Source organism: Balaenoptera physalus (assembly GCF_965194825.1).
Source record: "Balaenoptera physalus genome assembly, chromosome: 3".
Classification (NCBI taxonomy): Eukaryota; Metazoa; Chordata; class Mammalia; order Artiodactyla; family Balaenopteridae; genus Balaenoptera; species Balaenoptera physalus.
In genome coordinates, this window is record NC_138890.1 from 56,874,430 (window position 1) to 56,890,738 (window position 16,309).

Here is a 16,309-nt window from a genome sequence, read left to right on the forward strand (position 1 = left end):
GGGTGTTTTGATTTAAAATTCTAGTTTAGGCATATTTGAAGATGTAAACTCATATTTATCATATTTGAAATCAAATGTGTGTATAGTATTAAATTTATTGGATGATCGTATTATCTTTCCTCTTTGAGTCTCAAATTCTATTTTGAGAATTTAAATTCAAGCTTTCAACATTTTAGAGTTGAGAACAGGTAGTAGAACAGAGGATGTATCAATATGAGGGCATTTCTTTCTTGCAAGTGGTATCCCATAAATTTGGTGACTTAAGCAAAATGACAATTATTAGTTCATAGATATAAATAATACAAGGGTAAGGCTAGCTTCGGTTATGGTTTCATCCTGGGTTCAAGCAATACCACCAGCCTTTCTTTCTTTCTTTTGTTCTTTCGTTCTTTCTCTCTTTCTCTCTTTCTTTCTTATAGTGACTCAATTCCCAGGTTTCTTGTAGTAGCAACATGGCTGCATCTGCTCCAGCTCCTGCTTATTCTCAAGTCACATCTAGTGAAAAAGAGAAACTGTCTCTACTCAAGGACTGCCAGCCGACATTTTATTGTATCTCATTGGTCTGTTAGGTTCATGTGCTCGTTCCTGAATCAATCACAGTGATCATGGGAATAAGAGCCACTGATCGGCTTCAGCTGAAGGAGAAGTGAAGTGCGTGTCCTGTGAGGTGGGTGCAAGGGAAATTCCCTAGTTCAAATTAGGGGCTTTATCCAGAATCAGCAGGAATGGATTTGGGGAAGGCAAACAATAGAGGTCTACTCAAGATGCACTTTAGTTCCTTTATTCTAATAATTAGATTACTAAAAGGTTTAACAAAAAACAAGAGGCCTAGAATCCAGCACCCAGCACAATGTATAATATATGCTGGTTGGCTCAGTCAGTTTTGGTTGAATGAATGAATGACTCAATGAGTTACTAAAAAATGTCACACCCCAACACATGTTGTACCTCCAAACTCCAGGGGAGGTAACAAGTTCTCTGTGCTGTCCTCTTGGGAGTCCCCCTCTTTCATTTGTTGTAAGATGGAGGTCAACTTCCTCCCCAGTCCTTCCACAAATGGCCAAGAGAAGAGGCCCCATGTTCCCTGCAGCAGCAACAAGTTCCCTAAATCTTTTCAACCTCACATCCTTTATACCCTGGAGGGGATGAAGGGCTAATTTTCAGTGGCTGCCCTTGCCAATCCTGTGGAGTGCCTAGTACACAGGGTTTTATTCTTGGCCTTGGGGGCCCCAACCAGAACCCAGATAGAACATTCTATCAACATGGTGTTACGTATACTTCAATACATTCACACATACAGAAGAAAAAGCACACATAGAGAGGAAAAAGAAAGAGAAAACCAAAAAAAGGAAAGAAAAAGTGGATCCTGCCAGCTAGATCTCAAAGATGGCACCTGTCAGCTGGGATGAGGCAGAAGGAAAGCATATAGATAGTGCCCACAGGAAAAAAGAAAGAAAAAAAAAAAGGTAAAAAAGCGGAACGTTTTTTAAAAAAGAAAGAAAAGATGCCTCCACTGGCTAGAGCTTGAAGATGGTGCCCGCCAGCCAGCAGGCCCCTAGATGTGTGCTGAATTAGATTCATGTTCCTCAGACCGACACCTTAAGATTAGCAAATGAGCCTCCTTCACGTGAAGTCTGGGCTGCTCTCCATAGGCTGCCTCTTCACTGAGCCCTAACTGGGTGAGTTGGAGTGTGAGCCCTTTAAGAGCTGTTTTGTTGCAGGAAGGGGGACCCCTTCCAGGGCCCAGAGTGGGCTCTAGTCTAACACTCAGAAATGAATTGTCCGAGGAGACACATGTGCTGACAAAGCAAGAGACTTTATTGGGAAGAGGTGCCCGGGAGGGAAAGAAGCAGGGTCAGGGAACCCAGGAGACCTGCTCTGCCACGTGACTCGCGGTCTCGGGGTTTTATGGTAATGAGGGTAGTTTCCGGGTTGTCTCTGGCCAATCATTTCTGACTCAGGATCCTTCCTGGTGGTGCGCGCACCGCTCAGCCAAGACGGGTTCCAGCAAGAAGGATTCTGGGAGGTTGGTAGGACGTAGGGACTGGCGCCTCCTCTCTCCTTTTGACTTTTCCTAAATTCTTTCGGTCGGTGGTAGCTTGCAAGTTCTGCGTTCCTTACCAGGACCTTCTGTTGTAAGGTAACTCATGCAAGTGGTTACTGTCGGGCCTGGCCAGGGCGGGAGGATTTGGTCAGTGTTTCCTCTAAGAGTTTCCCAGATGGGTATAGGCTTGCGGTCTGGTGGACAGAAGCCCTGTTGGTTTTCTAAGCTAGATGTTTTGGGGGACTGTCTCTCAGGTACAGATCTTGAAAGCTGGGGTGCCCTTTGTGGGGTTCAAACTCTTTGCTCCGCAGGGAGAAGCTCTGGGTTTTCAGTTCCCTCCTGATTGTGGGTGGCCGCGCCGGGGACGGGGTTTATGGCGAGATTGTGTCCCAGCCGGTCCCGTTTGAATTGATGTAGCTGCAGATTCGCAGTTTCCATGGGAGGAGGTGAGCCCAGGCTCCTCCTGTGTCACCATCTTGAACCAGAATCTCTCTTTCTTTTCGATCTGGGACTTCTTTCTTCTCCTGCCCTAGGACATCAGAGCTCCTGGTTCTCGGGCCTTGGACTCAGAAAATTACACCAGAGGTCCCTCGATTCTCAGGGTCTGAGACTCAGCCTGGATTACACCACTGGCTCTCCTGGGCCTCCAGGTTGCAGGTGGCAGATCGTGGGGCTTCTCAGCCTTCATTCCTAACACTTGAACCAATTCCGATAATAAGTCTCCTCTTGAATACATTTCTTTCCTGTTGGTTCTGTTTCTCTGGAGAATCCTGACGAACACACTGCCATTATAAAGTAAGGCAAATCTAGTGGATTGAAACAACACTGAATTTATTATTTCAGAGTTCTGTAGGTAAAAAATCCAATGGGTTTGGCTGGTTTCTCTGTTTTGAGTCTCAGAAGGCCAGAACCAGGTGTCAGCAGGGTATGTTCCCTCTTGGAGACTCCAGAGGAGAATCTGTTTCCAGGCTCCTTTGTGCTGGTGAGAGAATTCAGTCCCTCACAGCTGCAGGACTAGGTTCTTGCATTCTTGATGGCTGTCAGCTGGGGCCTCTCTTAGCCCCTAGAGCTCACTCACCAGTACCTGCACGGAACCTGCCATATCTCAGAACCAGCGATGGCGGCAAAGCCTTCTCACACTGTCCGCATCCCTCTGTCTCCTCTTCTGATTTTCAGGGCTCCTGTAATCACATTGAGCCCATCTGATAACACAGAAGAATCTCCATATGGGAAGGCCAACTGATTAGTAGCCTTAATTCCATTGCAAAGTCCTTTACGTCATGTTAGGAGCAAGAGCCACGGAGACCAAAGTCCTGCCTACCAGACTCGGTATGTTTTACCTTCTAGAACATTAGAATGGGTTTATGCTGACTCCAGCATTGTATAAGAATTTCCATTTCCTCATTCTCCTCAATCATAGGTCGTCTTAGTCGAGCAATGAAAATTGCAAACAAACTTTACATATGATAGGTGAAAAGCCATCTCAGTGTTGCTTGAATTGTGTTTCATAGACTATTAATGAAGTGGGATTTTAAAATCCCACTTTGTGAAATGGTCAATATGCAGTTATGCAGAGATCCAGACAGACAGTGGGGCCGGCAGCTATGCAGTGGGAGTGTAACGTGGTGATTCTCTGCCCCGCAGCTGGGCGTGGAGGAGGAGCAGCTTGGAATGGCAGCGGGCAGCCTGAGCAGATGGGCAGCAGCTGAAGCTATCAAGAAGCCGTCGCAATCGATGGTAAGTTCACCAGGACTGCTTTCGCCAAGTGCTGGTGTGTGTTTTGACACAAACCCCACCAACCCCTGTCTTTTTATTTTAGCATCTTGTGCCAAATGTGCCATAACATATTTCAAAGACTATGTATTTCTCACTTAAAAAAAAATTGATGCCAGATTCAGGTTGCTTTCAAAACAAAGGGTGTGAGGACCAGAAAATTTAAACTGCAGGATGACTGCTGAAGGAAGAAAAGACAAACATACTGAGAAGGCAAAGCAGAGAAGGGCTTTTGATGGTCTGACATAAACTTGGTAAGATAAATACATGCATTGCAGCAAAGTCCTGTATTTTATACATAGAGTTGATTTCATGAAAAAAATGGTGATACTCGTCATAGAGACTAGAAAACTACACATAGATTTGGATTTTACCTACACATGTAGCTAGGGAAGCATTTGGCTCAAATGACCTGGATTAGGTAACAAAAAGGCTATGAATTCAAAGCCTTTACCTTGGATTTTCTTGTACGGACAAAGTGAATGGAAAACTTGGTGGAGGCTGTTGTTTTAAACCCTGCTGATACATTGTTTGAAATATCAGACAAAGGTTCCTAGCATGGCGATGATATACATATACTTTGCCTTTTGGCAGTCCGCAGTTTGCATTACTATAACTAATTCATGCACAACCAGTATTCATTTGATGCATTAATTTGACTTTACTTAGAAAAAAGGTAACAGAAAAATGTCTGCAATTGTGTTAATCTTGTAGGGGTGGGTAATGGCTGGAAGGGGGCTTCCAGAAGGCAGATCATATTCTATTTCCAGGACTGAGTATTCGTTATACATATATGTTCAGTTTGTGAGCCTGTGCACTTATGACGTATGCACTTTCCTGAATGCATGCTATAATTAAATAAAATATATTAAAAAAGAAAGGTGCACGGCAGGGGTGGAAGATTCAATGTGGCCACATTTCTGAGTTGTGGCAAAATCTCCAAAATTACAGATGGTTGTAGAAAGTAGTTCTATCAGTTCCGGAGATTACAAACTTGTGGTCTGCATGCCAGGTTCAAACCCACAGATGTGTGTGGCCTATGGGTTTAAACAAAAATTAATTGTGAACCATTAAAAATTGAGAGACTTTACATCAAAATCTAGATTGCAGGATTCCTTTGAAAAGTTAACAGATCTTATAGCACTTGGCTTACATTGTCACATGGCAACAATCTGGGGGAACAAAGTAGAAGCTGCCTCTGGTACACAAGGCCTGTGCTTTCCACTTCGTCACAGTCTTCAACACTCCCTGTGGTCCCTCTGACTAACTGTGTGACCTCTATTGCCTGTTAGCCAATCTAGTTGAATGTGCAATTACTGATATTCTGATGGAAAATTACAGTGGGTCTCACAGACCCAGATACCTGGTAGCTTTTTGATGTGGAGTGAGGTTTGGTTTACAAAGAACACAGTGAAGTATGGATTTGGTCATTGTATGATTAACCACCTCTAGGAAGTTAGTCTGAGTGGAGAATCTCTGAGTCTCTCGATCGATCTGTCCAATATGGGCTTTGTAGACACAGACGAAGTCTTCATCACAGCCCACCATCCATATGGTCTGAAGACCACTTAAGTGTTGCTTTTGAACTAAAGTCAGAGGAATGAATTCCAAATGAAGCCAGTGCATATGTTTGGAACAACCGCAAAAAATAGATTTTCAGGTTTCAGCTGTGGTCCTTTCATTAATCGCATCTCCAACCCCTGGGAGGTAAGGCTCACTTGAAAATGAAGTGAGGGAAGACTCGGAATTGCTGTGGTTTGTGCTGGAGCAGTCCGAGCAGCCTGCCCGCACAGATCATATCAGAAGAGGCGAACGGAGTCAGGATGACCGTGGAAAGAGAGCCTCAGCGGAGTCAGCTGCAGACCTCGGCCTCCTCCGCCGGAATCAGGGAACCCAGGGACGCAACCTGAAAACACAGATCCTGGCCGTGGGTACCACTAGAAAGACAGTTACAGCTCCAGGGTGTGAGGATGACGACGCATGCGTTGGTCATCTGTGTTCTTGCAGCAGCTGTTTGCTGATGTTTTTAGCTAATGTGTGAACAGGTCCCAGTTAACAGGCCCTAGTCGTTGTTTCCTTTACAAAGAGAGTGGGTGTTAGAAACGAGCAGATGCCTGCAGATGTGACTGAAAAACCTCTCAAGTCCTGTAAGTCCCAGGATTTGTCTTCGTTTGTGAGCTGTTTTAGAGCTGCTGACATTTTCAAAAGGCCGTCCACATGGCATTCGTGTTCCTGTCCTATCTTGGTTTTAAAATAATGTGGATTTTATAGGTTTTTTTTTTTTTTTTTTTTTTAATGTGGGCCTTGCTAGATTTTTAGTTCTAAGATGGGCCTTCTCTAAATGGTTCTAGGGTTTGGAAAAGGGGAGTAGCGTGTGGTATGCCTAAACGGAATTCCATCTTGTCATTTGTGCCTGTTGTCTGAGAGGCCCCACTGAGGGGGACAGAAAAGAGACGCTTTACCTAAATAAAACTCTCGTGACTGCAGAGGTTTAGTAGTGAAGCACTGACATTGACATTCCTTGGGTCATTTAGACACCAGTACACAGAGAATCAAGTCACTTGCCCACGGTCCCAGGACCAGTTAGCAGCAGGAATGACACTAGAACCCCAAACCTTTAGTTAAATCAGGCTCCCTTTTACCAAGTAAAGTTGAGAAGTAAAACAACCATCTAAATAATTTTGTCCAAGGACCATTTGGAGTGGGTCAACAAGATAAATATTTCTACAGAAAGTGAGGATTTCTATCTATCAAAATACATATGTTTCCAAATACCTCCATCTTTGGTGTCAAATATATCACAGCAATTCTTTCTTTCTGTTTTCATGTCGGGGTTAAGTGACTATTCTTTGCATTAATCCAGCACCAAAAACATCCTACCTTCACCCCCCTGTAACCGTACTTCTTACCCTGTGTTAAAATGGTCTGTTTACTTGTCTGGGTCCCCACTAGATAGTAAGCATGGAGGGCCCACAGCCCAGGGCTGTGCAGAGCTGGTCACGAAAAACAACTGTCAGATTGTCAGGAATTTTGCAAGCCATTTCACAACAAGCTAGCAGCTTGAAATCCTCCGTGGGGGAAGTATTTACACCATGCAGATCGGCACATGGTACAAATCAGAGCTTCCTGTACCTCCACAGAGCCAGTTTTCAACATTTTCCAGCATCCCTGTGGTCAGAGACCTTATTCGTTTGGCCCATCACCACATCCTCAGTTGTGCCTGGTCCAGAGTAGGTGCTCAGTAAACGTTTGTTAGAGGAGTGAGTGATACTTGAATGAAAGGGTGAGTGAGTGAAGGTGTCTCTCGGTTTCTTTCCCATCCTGATTTCCTATAATTTACTGAAAGCTAGTACAGGCATTGCATGGGACTCCCTTAGCAAAGATTCTAGGTCCTAGGAGAAACTGGAAGTCCTTGGCCCTTGGAGACAAGTGAATCTGGATTTGACTCCCAACTCTGTTATTAGCAGCTATGAATTGTAGGCATGTTATCTTTCTTCTCAAAGCCTCTAGGAATTTTTTTCCTCTTCTATAAAAAAAACGTAATAATACAGCTTGTGGTGTTGTCATGAGGGGTAAAGATAATGTTATATAAGGCACCAGTGTACAGACACATAGCCTCTGTGCAAAGTCACTTTCTTGGACTCATATCCCAAATACCAGGCATGTTTTCCTGCAGGCCTCAGATACTTCCCATCACACATTCAGCTTTAATATATTCAAAGCAGCTACGATTATCCAGAATTATTTGTTTACTTATTTATTGTTTGTCTTTTGTCAAGAAAGTAAGTTTCAGAGACCAGGGTCCTTACCTGTCTGCTTTGCTGCTCTGTCTCCAGTGCTTTGAATGGTGCCTGGTACACATAGTAACTCTTGATAAATATTCTTTGAATAAGTAAATGAATAAACAAACAAATGAATAAATGATATTATTGTTTATTAGGTGATGGTCTATAGCATTGCTCTGAAACTACATCCCACAGACCAAATCCAGCCTGCCACCTATTTTTTTTTTTTTTATTGGAGTATAGTTGCTTTACAATGTTGTGTTAGTTTCTGCTGTACAGCAAAGTGGATCAGCTATACATATACATATGTCCACTCCTTTCTGGATTTCCTTCCCATTTAGGTCACCACAGAGCACTGAGTAGAGTTCCCTGTGCTATACAGTACGTTCTCATTAGTTATCTATTTTATACATAATAGCATTTATATGTCAATCCCAATTTTCCAGTTCATCCCCCCGCCCCTTTCCCCCCTTGGCGTCTATACGTTTGTTCTCTACGTCTGTATCTCTATTTCTGCTCTGCAAATAGGTTAATCTGTACCATTTTTCCAAATTCCACATATATGCGTTAATATACGATGTTTGTTTTTCTCTTTCTGACTTACGACACTCTGTATGACAGTCTCTAGGTCCATCCACATCTCTGCAAATGGCACAATTTCATTTCTTCTTATGGCTAAGTAATATTCCACTGTATATATGTGCCACGTCTTCTTTATCCATTCGTCTGTTGATGGACATTTAGGTTGCTTCCATGTCCTGGCTATTGTAAATAGTGCTGCCTAATTTTGAAAATAAAATTTTACTGGAACATAGTCATGCCCATTCATTGATGAATTGCTATGGTGGCTTTTACACTGCGGCAGCAAAGTTGAGTAATTACAACAAAGATCATATGGCCTGTAAAGCTGAAAAGATTTACTACCTGGCCTTTTATAGTAAAAGGAAAAGGCAAAACTTTGCTGACCTCTGATATATAAAATCATCGTGGAAATGTACTAACTTAAAGCTCAGAAAATTGAAGAATTTTCTCAGCATCGCTAAATAAATTGGTGGTGACAGGGAAGAGGAAATGGGTCTCAGGGCACTGAAGTATAACATCCTAAGACCCAAGAAGATGAGGAAGGCACCAACCATCCCCCTCCTCCAGGCAAAACATCTCAACTCTCAAACAGATGAATGTCTACCGTTTCAACATATCTCAGTACAAATCTCTTTTCTCTGAGTTTGGATGCTGATTATATTTTTCCATAGGTTTTTTTTTTTTTTTTTTAAATACTGGCACCAAAGGAAAATATAGTGAGCTTCCAAAGGGGAGGGTAAAGTTTGAGATGGCAACAGCATTGCAAAAACACGCCCGGCTGAGCTCCAAACTCTCATCATGACAGCAGTATCTAATTATTGCACTAAACTTTGAGAAACCTGATATTATGCAAATAAACTCCAGCTGTATTTTATGACAGCACATGCAATTTTTATAAAAAATTTAAAATCCTTTTTATATGGAAAAAAATCTTTCTCTTACACTATTTAGAATTCACCAAAGATACAGTCTCATAGAGTCTAATAGCTTAATGCAGTACAAATGTTGGAGTACATTGAAATGCTCCTTTACATAAAGAATTCTGTCTTTCTGGCATATGTAATATTTGCTGCTGCTTGCCGTTTGGAGGCGGTAGGAGGGCTGTAGACCTTGCTATGGTCCTGTGGTGATGGTGGTGGTGGTGGTGGTGAGGGTTCCATTTTTCAAGGCAGCAATATATAACTTGAGAGTTAAGGAATAAGAAGGAGTTAGCTACGTAAAGGAAGGCAGAAGTGTGTTCAGGGCAATGGGGAAAGTCTTTGCTAAGACTGGAGCTCAGGGAGCAAGGGGGAGAGAGACCTGGGAAGATGCTGGGAGACGGGGCAGCTGATATCTATAGAGTGCTTATTAAGTGCTGGGCACTGTTGTAAGTACTGTGCATGTATTAACTCATTTAATCCACACAACATACCTGTGAGGGAAGTGCTATTATTATCCTTATTTTATAGGTGAAGAAATGGTGAAAAAAAACACCTGGAAAAAAAAAAAAACTTGCCCAGTGTCCTATAGCTAGCAAGTGGCAGAGTTTGAATTTAAACCCAGGAATCAGGCTCAAGAAGTCACACTCTTTTTTTTTTTTTTTTAATTTTATTTATTTATTTATCTATTAATGGCTGTGTTGGGTCTTTGTTTCTGTGCGAGGGCTTTCTCCAGTTGTGGCGAGCGGGGGCCACTCTTCATCGCGGCGCGTGGGCCTCTCACCATCGCGGCCTCTCTTGCTGCGGAGCACAGGCTCCAGACGCACAGGCTCAGCAATTGTGGCTCACTGGCCCAGCCGCTCCGCGGCATGCGGGATCTTCCCAGACCAGGGCCCGAACCCGTGTCCCCTGCATTGGCAGGCAGATTCTCAACCGCTGCGCCACCAGGGAAGCCCAAGAAGTCACACTCTTAACCAGTGGAGCATGCTGAGGTTAACTGTCAAGGTTCTTGAGAGCTTCCTTGTATGTGATTCTCAGAAGCATCTAGAGAACTATTAGAATGAATAAGTAAATTGAACAATGTTACTGGATACAAGCTCAATATACAGAATCAGTTGTATTTCTATTGAGCAGCAAGAAGGTAAAAGTAAACAAAAATACTATTATCAAGTGTACTACAGATGCCTTCTGAAGTCTGGGGGAGGGGCAAAGTAGCTAAGAAAAATCCTGTTGAAGTATATTGGGCCTTCAGTGAGTCTATTGCTACTATTCTCCAAAGAATGGAAGCAGGACAGAGGTAAAGAGAGATTCTGAGGCATGTAGAAAGCTGAAATTCTGACTGAAAAGTAAAAAGAACTCCTGAGTGACCCCAAAAGCTGGCAACCAGGCTGTAAAGCAAAGTAAGATCTCCCATGGTTCAGAAAAACGGTGGTTCAGCTCTAAAGTATAAAAAAACCTTTGGTATCTGCTAAGGGTCTGCTCTTAAACCTTACTGTATGGAAAGTCCTAATCCCTCCCTTAGAGCTGTTTAATCAGTGGTGAGCAGAATTTAATTAAAGTGGCAATAAACTAGACCCAGTTTACCTACAGATCAATCCCCCTTACTGTCAGCCTCTGAGAAGTGATATGGCCTTTTCTAGGAATTAATAGTATTTACTTCTGTTTCTACTGTCTTTTAACATATAAAAATTTGACACACATAATGGAACAATAAAATGTAATCCATGGTCAAAAGGGAAAAAAGACAATAGAATCAGACCCAGAAATAGTTACATTATTGGAATTCTCAACTGGAACTTTAAAATAACTGATACATACATTAAAGGATAAAAATGATTAAAAAAAGAGGGCTAAGTAGAGTTATACACAGTATTCATAGGTTAGATGACAAAATATTATAAAGATGTCCTTTATAATTGTTCTATAGATTCAATGAAAAATTAAAATTCCAGCAAGTTTTTGTTAAAACTTTCCAGGCTGATTTTGAAATTTGTATAGAAATTCAAGGGACCAAAAACATCTAAGACACTTTTAAAGAAGAAGACAGTTGGGAGAACTTACTTTATGAGAAATCAAGACTCATTATTGTTATGTAATTATTACAATGTGGTATGGGCACCAGAATGAACTAATAGTCCAATAAAATAGAGTCCAGAAAAAGACCCACATACATGTGGACATGAGATTTATGACAAAGAAATTCTTATACACTCCTGAAGAAGGTGTAATTTAGTTCAGCTTCTTAGTAAAACAGTTTAGCATTATCTACTGAAGCCAGAGTTACATATATTCTATAATACGGCAATTCCCAGTCATAGGTTTATACTTAGGGTTGCCAGATTTAGCAAATAAAAATGCAGGATGCCAGTTAAGTTTGGATTTCAGATAAAGAATAAATAAATCTTTAGGTAGACTCCATACATTATTTTGGACATACTTATAGTAAAAAAAATGTTTATTGTTTATCTGAAATTAAAATTTAACTAGGTGTCCTTCATTTTATCTGTCAGTCCTAAATATACTCCTGAGAAATGTGTGCACAGACATACCAGGAAGCAGGACAGGAATGTTCATGACATTATTTGTAATCACCAAAAGCTGGAAACAGCCCAATGTCCATCAAGAGTAGAATGGAAAAGTAAATTGTGGTATGTTCATACAATGGAACATTATGCAACAATGAAAAGAGATAAACACTAGCTAGACTCGACAATGTAAATGAATCTCGATAACATAATGTCTAGAAAAAGAAACCAGAGACCACAGTCATCCCTACTGTAATTACATTTGTAGTCAGTTCAAAAAAAATGAGAGAGAGAGAGAGAGAGAGAGAGAAAGACAAACTAAACTGGTATTTAGGAAGGTATGTGTAGGTGGTAAATTATAAAGAGATTTTCATGAAAGCCAAGATAGTGGTTACCTTTACATAGAAGAAGGAAATCATATCTGAGAGGGGCCTGAAGCAGGTTTCTGTAGTGCTGGCAAAATTCTATCGTTTGACCTGGATGGTGGTTACCCAGGTGTTTGCTTTGTGTGTTACATTTCACTTCAGGCAGATTTTAAAAAGGAGTAAGAATATAACACATTCTCTTACTACCTCTTCTTGTAATAAGTGCTTTGTAATTCTGTTTCTCTTCTATCCTGAAATGAAATTCATAGATAGTATAATTTATTTATACACATAATATTAACAATAGCAAAAAATTAAAATGTCTTAACTACAATATAAAGAAGAAATAAATGTAATTTACTATGAAACACTATGTATTTTAATCTGCCAAATGCTCAGTCCTATCTTCACTTGAAGACATAAAGAAGTAGTTGTGTGCTTACCTCTGTATATTGAATCATCATGAATGTGACAGGGAAGTTGTACTGCTGACTCAAATACCATGAGATTTTTCTGAAATGGTGAACAACTCTTGGTAATGTTCAGGAGAAAGTAAAAAAGAAAACAAAAGCCCTTCCCTCAATTTGCATTGCTAGAAAATGGCTTTATATCAAAACTGTACCAAAAAAAACCACTTTAAATTTATGTGAAAACAAAGATTCTGTGCTAAGATAATTATAAATAGATTTCTCAACTACAGGATTGTCCTTTTAGAAGATGAAAAATCTTGCAAATTTTGGGACAATTCTCCCTTATTGCCAAAATCAGCAGGATGTCTGGAACCTCCAGCTTCCCTGAATACAAGCGGTGCCCCTCCAATCATTGTGTAACCGAGACACCACTAGAAATTTCCAAAACACCCTTTAAAGAGCTATACCATCTCTGCTTAGAACTTCTAGCCCAAATCTTTGACCTTGTGAAACTGTTAGAGTAACCAGAGTTGCCATAGAACTAGAGTCCTAAATTTCTGTCAATAGCTTTATTTTATTGCATTTCTTAAAAATTTCATTAAACGGCAGCAAAATACACGCAGATCTATTATGAAGGAAATGACCATCTGGAGCTTTATCTGGTAGCCTTAGAGTTAACTTAGAAAAATTCAACTCTCACTTTGTGTTTCAACTTTTGTGATGCCCAAAAGAGAGGGGAAAGGGAGACATAGATGGTACAGAACAGCAGGCAAAGTCAAAACCATTGTTTTGGGGAACTAAGAGAAATGACAGAGCCCACCTAATGCCCTCTCCAACCATCCACTGCCTGATCAGACTTCCACTTTTCTGACATTCTTGTCAGAGACCCAGTTGTTTCTCACTTTTTTTGGAGGCAGCTGTTTTTGGAGCCAACCAGCATCCATCTACGAGTGAACAGGAAGTCCTGCCTCCTTAAGGACTTCTGAGGCTTATAATGGGGAAGGGACTGGTTAAACAGGATGGGTTCTAGTTCTTACCGGTAGCTCCCAGGTAGGACTTTTAACATTTCTCATAAGAAATGTTATCAGTGTCTATCACTGTTTAATCATTTGGGAAGTTTGTTATTTATTTCTCAGGTACGTTGAGTTGGAATTTGCTGTCTCTGCCTATGATAAACAGTAGTTAGAAATATGCTTGATTTGAAGGAGAGTAGGCCCTGGAAAGTTTTGCCATTTGGTGATGGTGGTGTGGAGGAGGGCAGGAGGAATGCAGATAGAAAAGGAAACTGAGTTATTTTCTAGCATGTAAGCTGGTTTATTTTTGAGATCCAAGGTTTCTCTGTTGGCTTATAAATGCTTTGAAGAAATTTTGCTTTTTCTTCCTTTGCAGAGAATGAAGTTCAGGTCTAAGAGGTTCTGTTATGTATTTCTAAATAAAACTGAATGTTACCTTTACCAAATGCTTTCTGAAAGCTCTCAGATCTTATACAGGTTGCAATTATATACCAGATTGTCAGCTCCCTGAGTGCAATGTCTGATTCATCTTTGTAGCACCCTTATTAGCTGAATACAATTTGTTGAATACAGAAACTCATGAACAAATTTACCTCCAGGCATTGCAAAGATGGGGAGCCCATTAATTTGGCAATTAAAGGACAAAGTACACTTTCTGAAATTGCTAACCAAGGGACAATTTAAAACGGAACTTTATATTTTATTTTTTTATTCTTCTTTTCATACCAAGTTGTTTAAAGAATAATATCATTCTTCCCTTCCATAAATTTTTAATGAACATCTATTAAGTGCCAGGTATTATATTAGGCTTTGAGAATATGAGATGAAAAATACTGATGAAGTCCCTGTTTTCCTCATGGAGCCTGTAGTCCAGTGAACATTTGGTGTAGGATGTAATAACCTGTCTTTACATTTCCTTCATAACAATTATTCAAAAAATGGATGACCAGTCCCCAGGTCATGTGGACTTCCACCTATTGTATTGATCTACATGCTGAGTCTTTTGGGGTAGCCCTATTAAGAACTGGGAGGAGGTAGGTCTACAACTATTCCCAAGCATGTCTTTTAATCTGGCTCAACCTCAAGTCGAGGTCTCCCCCAGATCTCTCCCCCACCTCAGTTCTACACTTGCTGACTTGAAAAGTGATATATTTTTACATTATCAGATATTCATCTCTCAGTCTCACTGTCCACCTTTTATTGGCAACCGAAAACCCACCTGGAAGAAAAGGATTTGAAGGGGGATGGCTTTAAATCACAAATACTCCTCAATGGAGATAACAAACTTCAGGAAAAATGAATATCAGTGTCCTTGTGACCAAACTGTGAAATGGCATTTTACTGCTCTGCCGACATGTATTGATAGAATCGCTGAGTCATGGAACTTTACAGTTGGAGGGATCTTGAAGGTCATAGGGAGATCAAAGAGTGGTCTGAGAATCACCTACATCCTGATCATCTGGGAGGCTTGTTAAAGATGCAGGTATAGGCACCCATTCCCAAGAATTTGCACTTTTAAGATGCTCCCGGGCGTTCTTTAGCGCACCTTCACTTTGTGGATGGGAGTGCTAAAGCGAGGTCTAAGGACCCAGCAAGTTAGTTTCAGAGGCTACACCAGAACCAGAGGCTGGATTCCAGCCTAAGGCTTTCTCCTAGTGCTGCGTCATGTGGCAGTGAAATGCCGAAGCAAAACAAATCAATTTCCTCTCCTTCCCCTAAGTCCCCTTCCTCTCTTGTGTCTTGAGGTAGAATAATCAGTGATTATAAAGGATAAGAGGAATTTTATCCTTTCTTCCTAGCATGTGCCAAATATTTTTCCCTGATGAAGCACATATGAAATTTAAATTCCATATATTTCCTTCCTAGACAAGTGGCCACCCTGTGCTCCAGATCTTTACCAGTCTCTACACTGGAACCTGGAAGGAGATCTGATCTGGCCCTGCTATAATCCGAATAGGAAGCTGCTGGCTATGGGTGGTTGATGGGCCATGGACTGGCCAGGTTTCTGTGAAATCTATACATATTCTGGGATTGTGAGGACTTCCCATGTAGGTTATAGTTTCTCCTGTCTTCTCTTGTTTCTATCCACCCCAGCCCAAACCACGTATTCACAAGCGCATGAATGTGCTTGGAGAGGAAACAGTTGGTGGCCAAAGCTGATACATTTCCTTCCTCAGGCCCATTTCCATGCCTCCTAGACACAGGTACTGGCCAGGAACTGAGCTATTAAGAAACAGAAGCTTATGCCTAAAGGATACAAGAGCTACTGAAGCTTGGGTAATTACAGTCGTCCCTTGGTATCAGTGGGGGATTGATTCCAGGACCCCCTTGGGTACCAAACGTCCATGGATGCTCAAGTCCCTTATATAAAATGGCATAGTATTTGTGTATCATCTATACACATCCTCTTGTATGCTTTAAATCATCTCTAGATTACTTATAGTACCTAATACAAAGTAAATGCTATATAAATAGTTGCTGGACTGTGGCACATTCAAGTTTTGCTTTGCTTTTTGCAACTCTGTGATTTTTTCTCCAAATATTTTCAATCTTCCATTGGTTGACTCTGTGGATGCAGAACCCATGGATACACTGTATAAGAATCAACTATATAAGAATCCCACTGTATAAGAATCAACAGAGCTAAGGCACTTCAGCAATCAGACAAGGATTGCTATAAAAAGAAAAAATGGCACCCCAATGGAGAAAGATGGGTCTTGAGATTCAACTGCCCCAGCTGTCACTGATTCCATGTCTTGTTACTAAGACAGACCCTTCACGACTCTGCCTCTTTGTGAGCCATGGGAGGTATTGACTCTTAAGAACCCTCCTGAACAGACTTGAAGTACCTACCGCAGGGCTGGGGCAGCTCAGGGCATGGAGGAGCTCCATCTA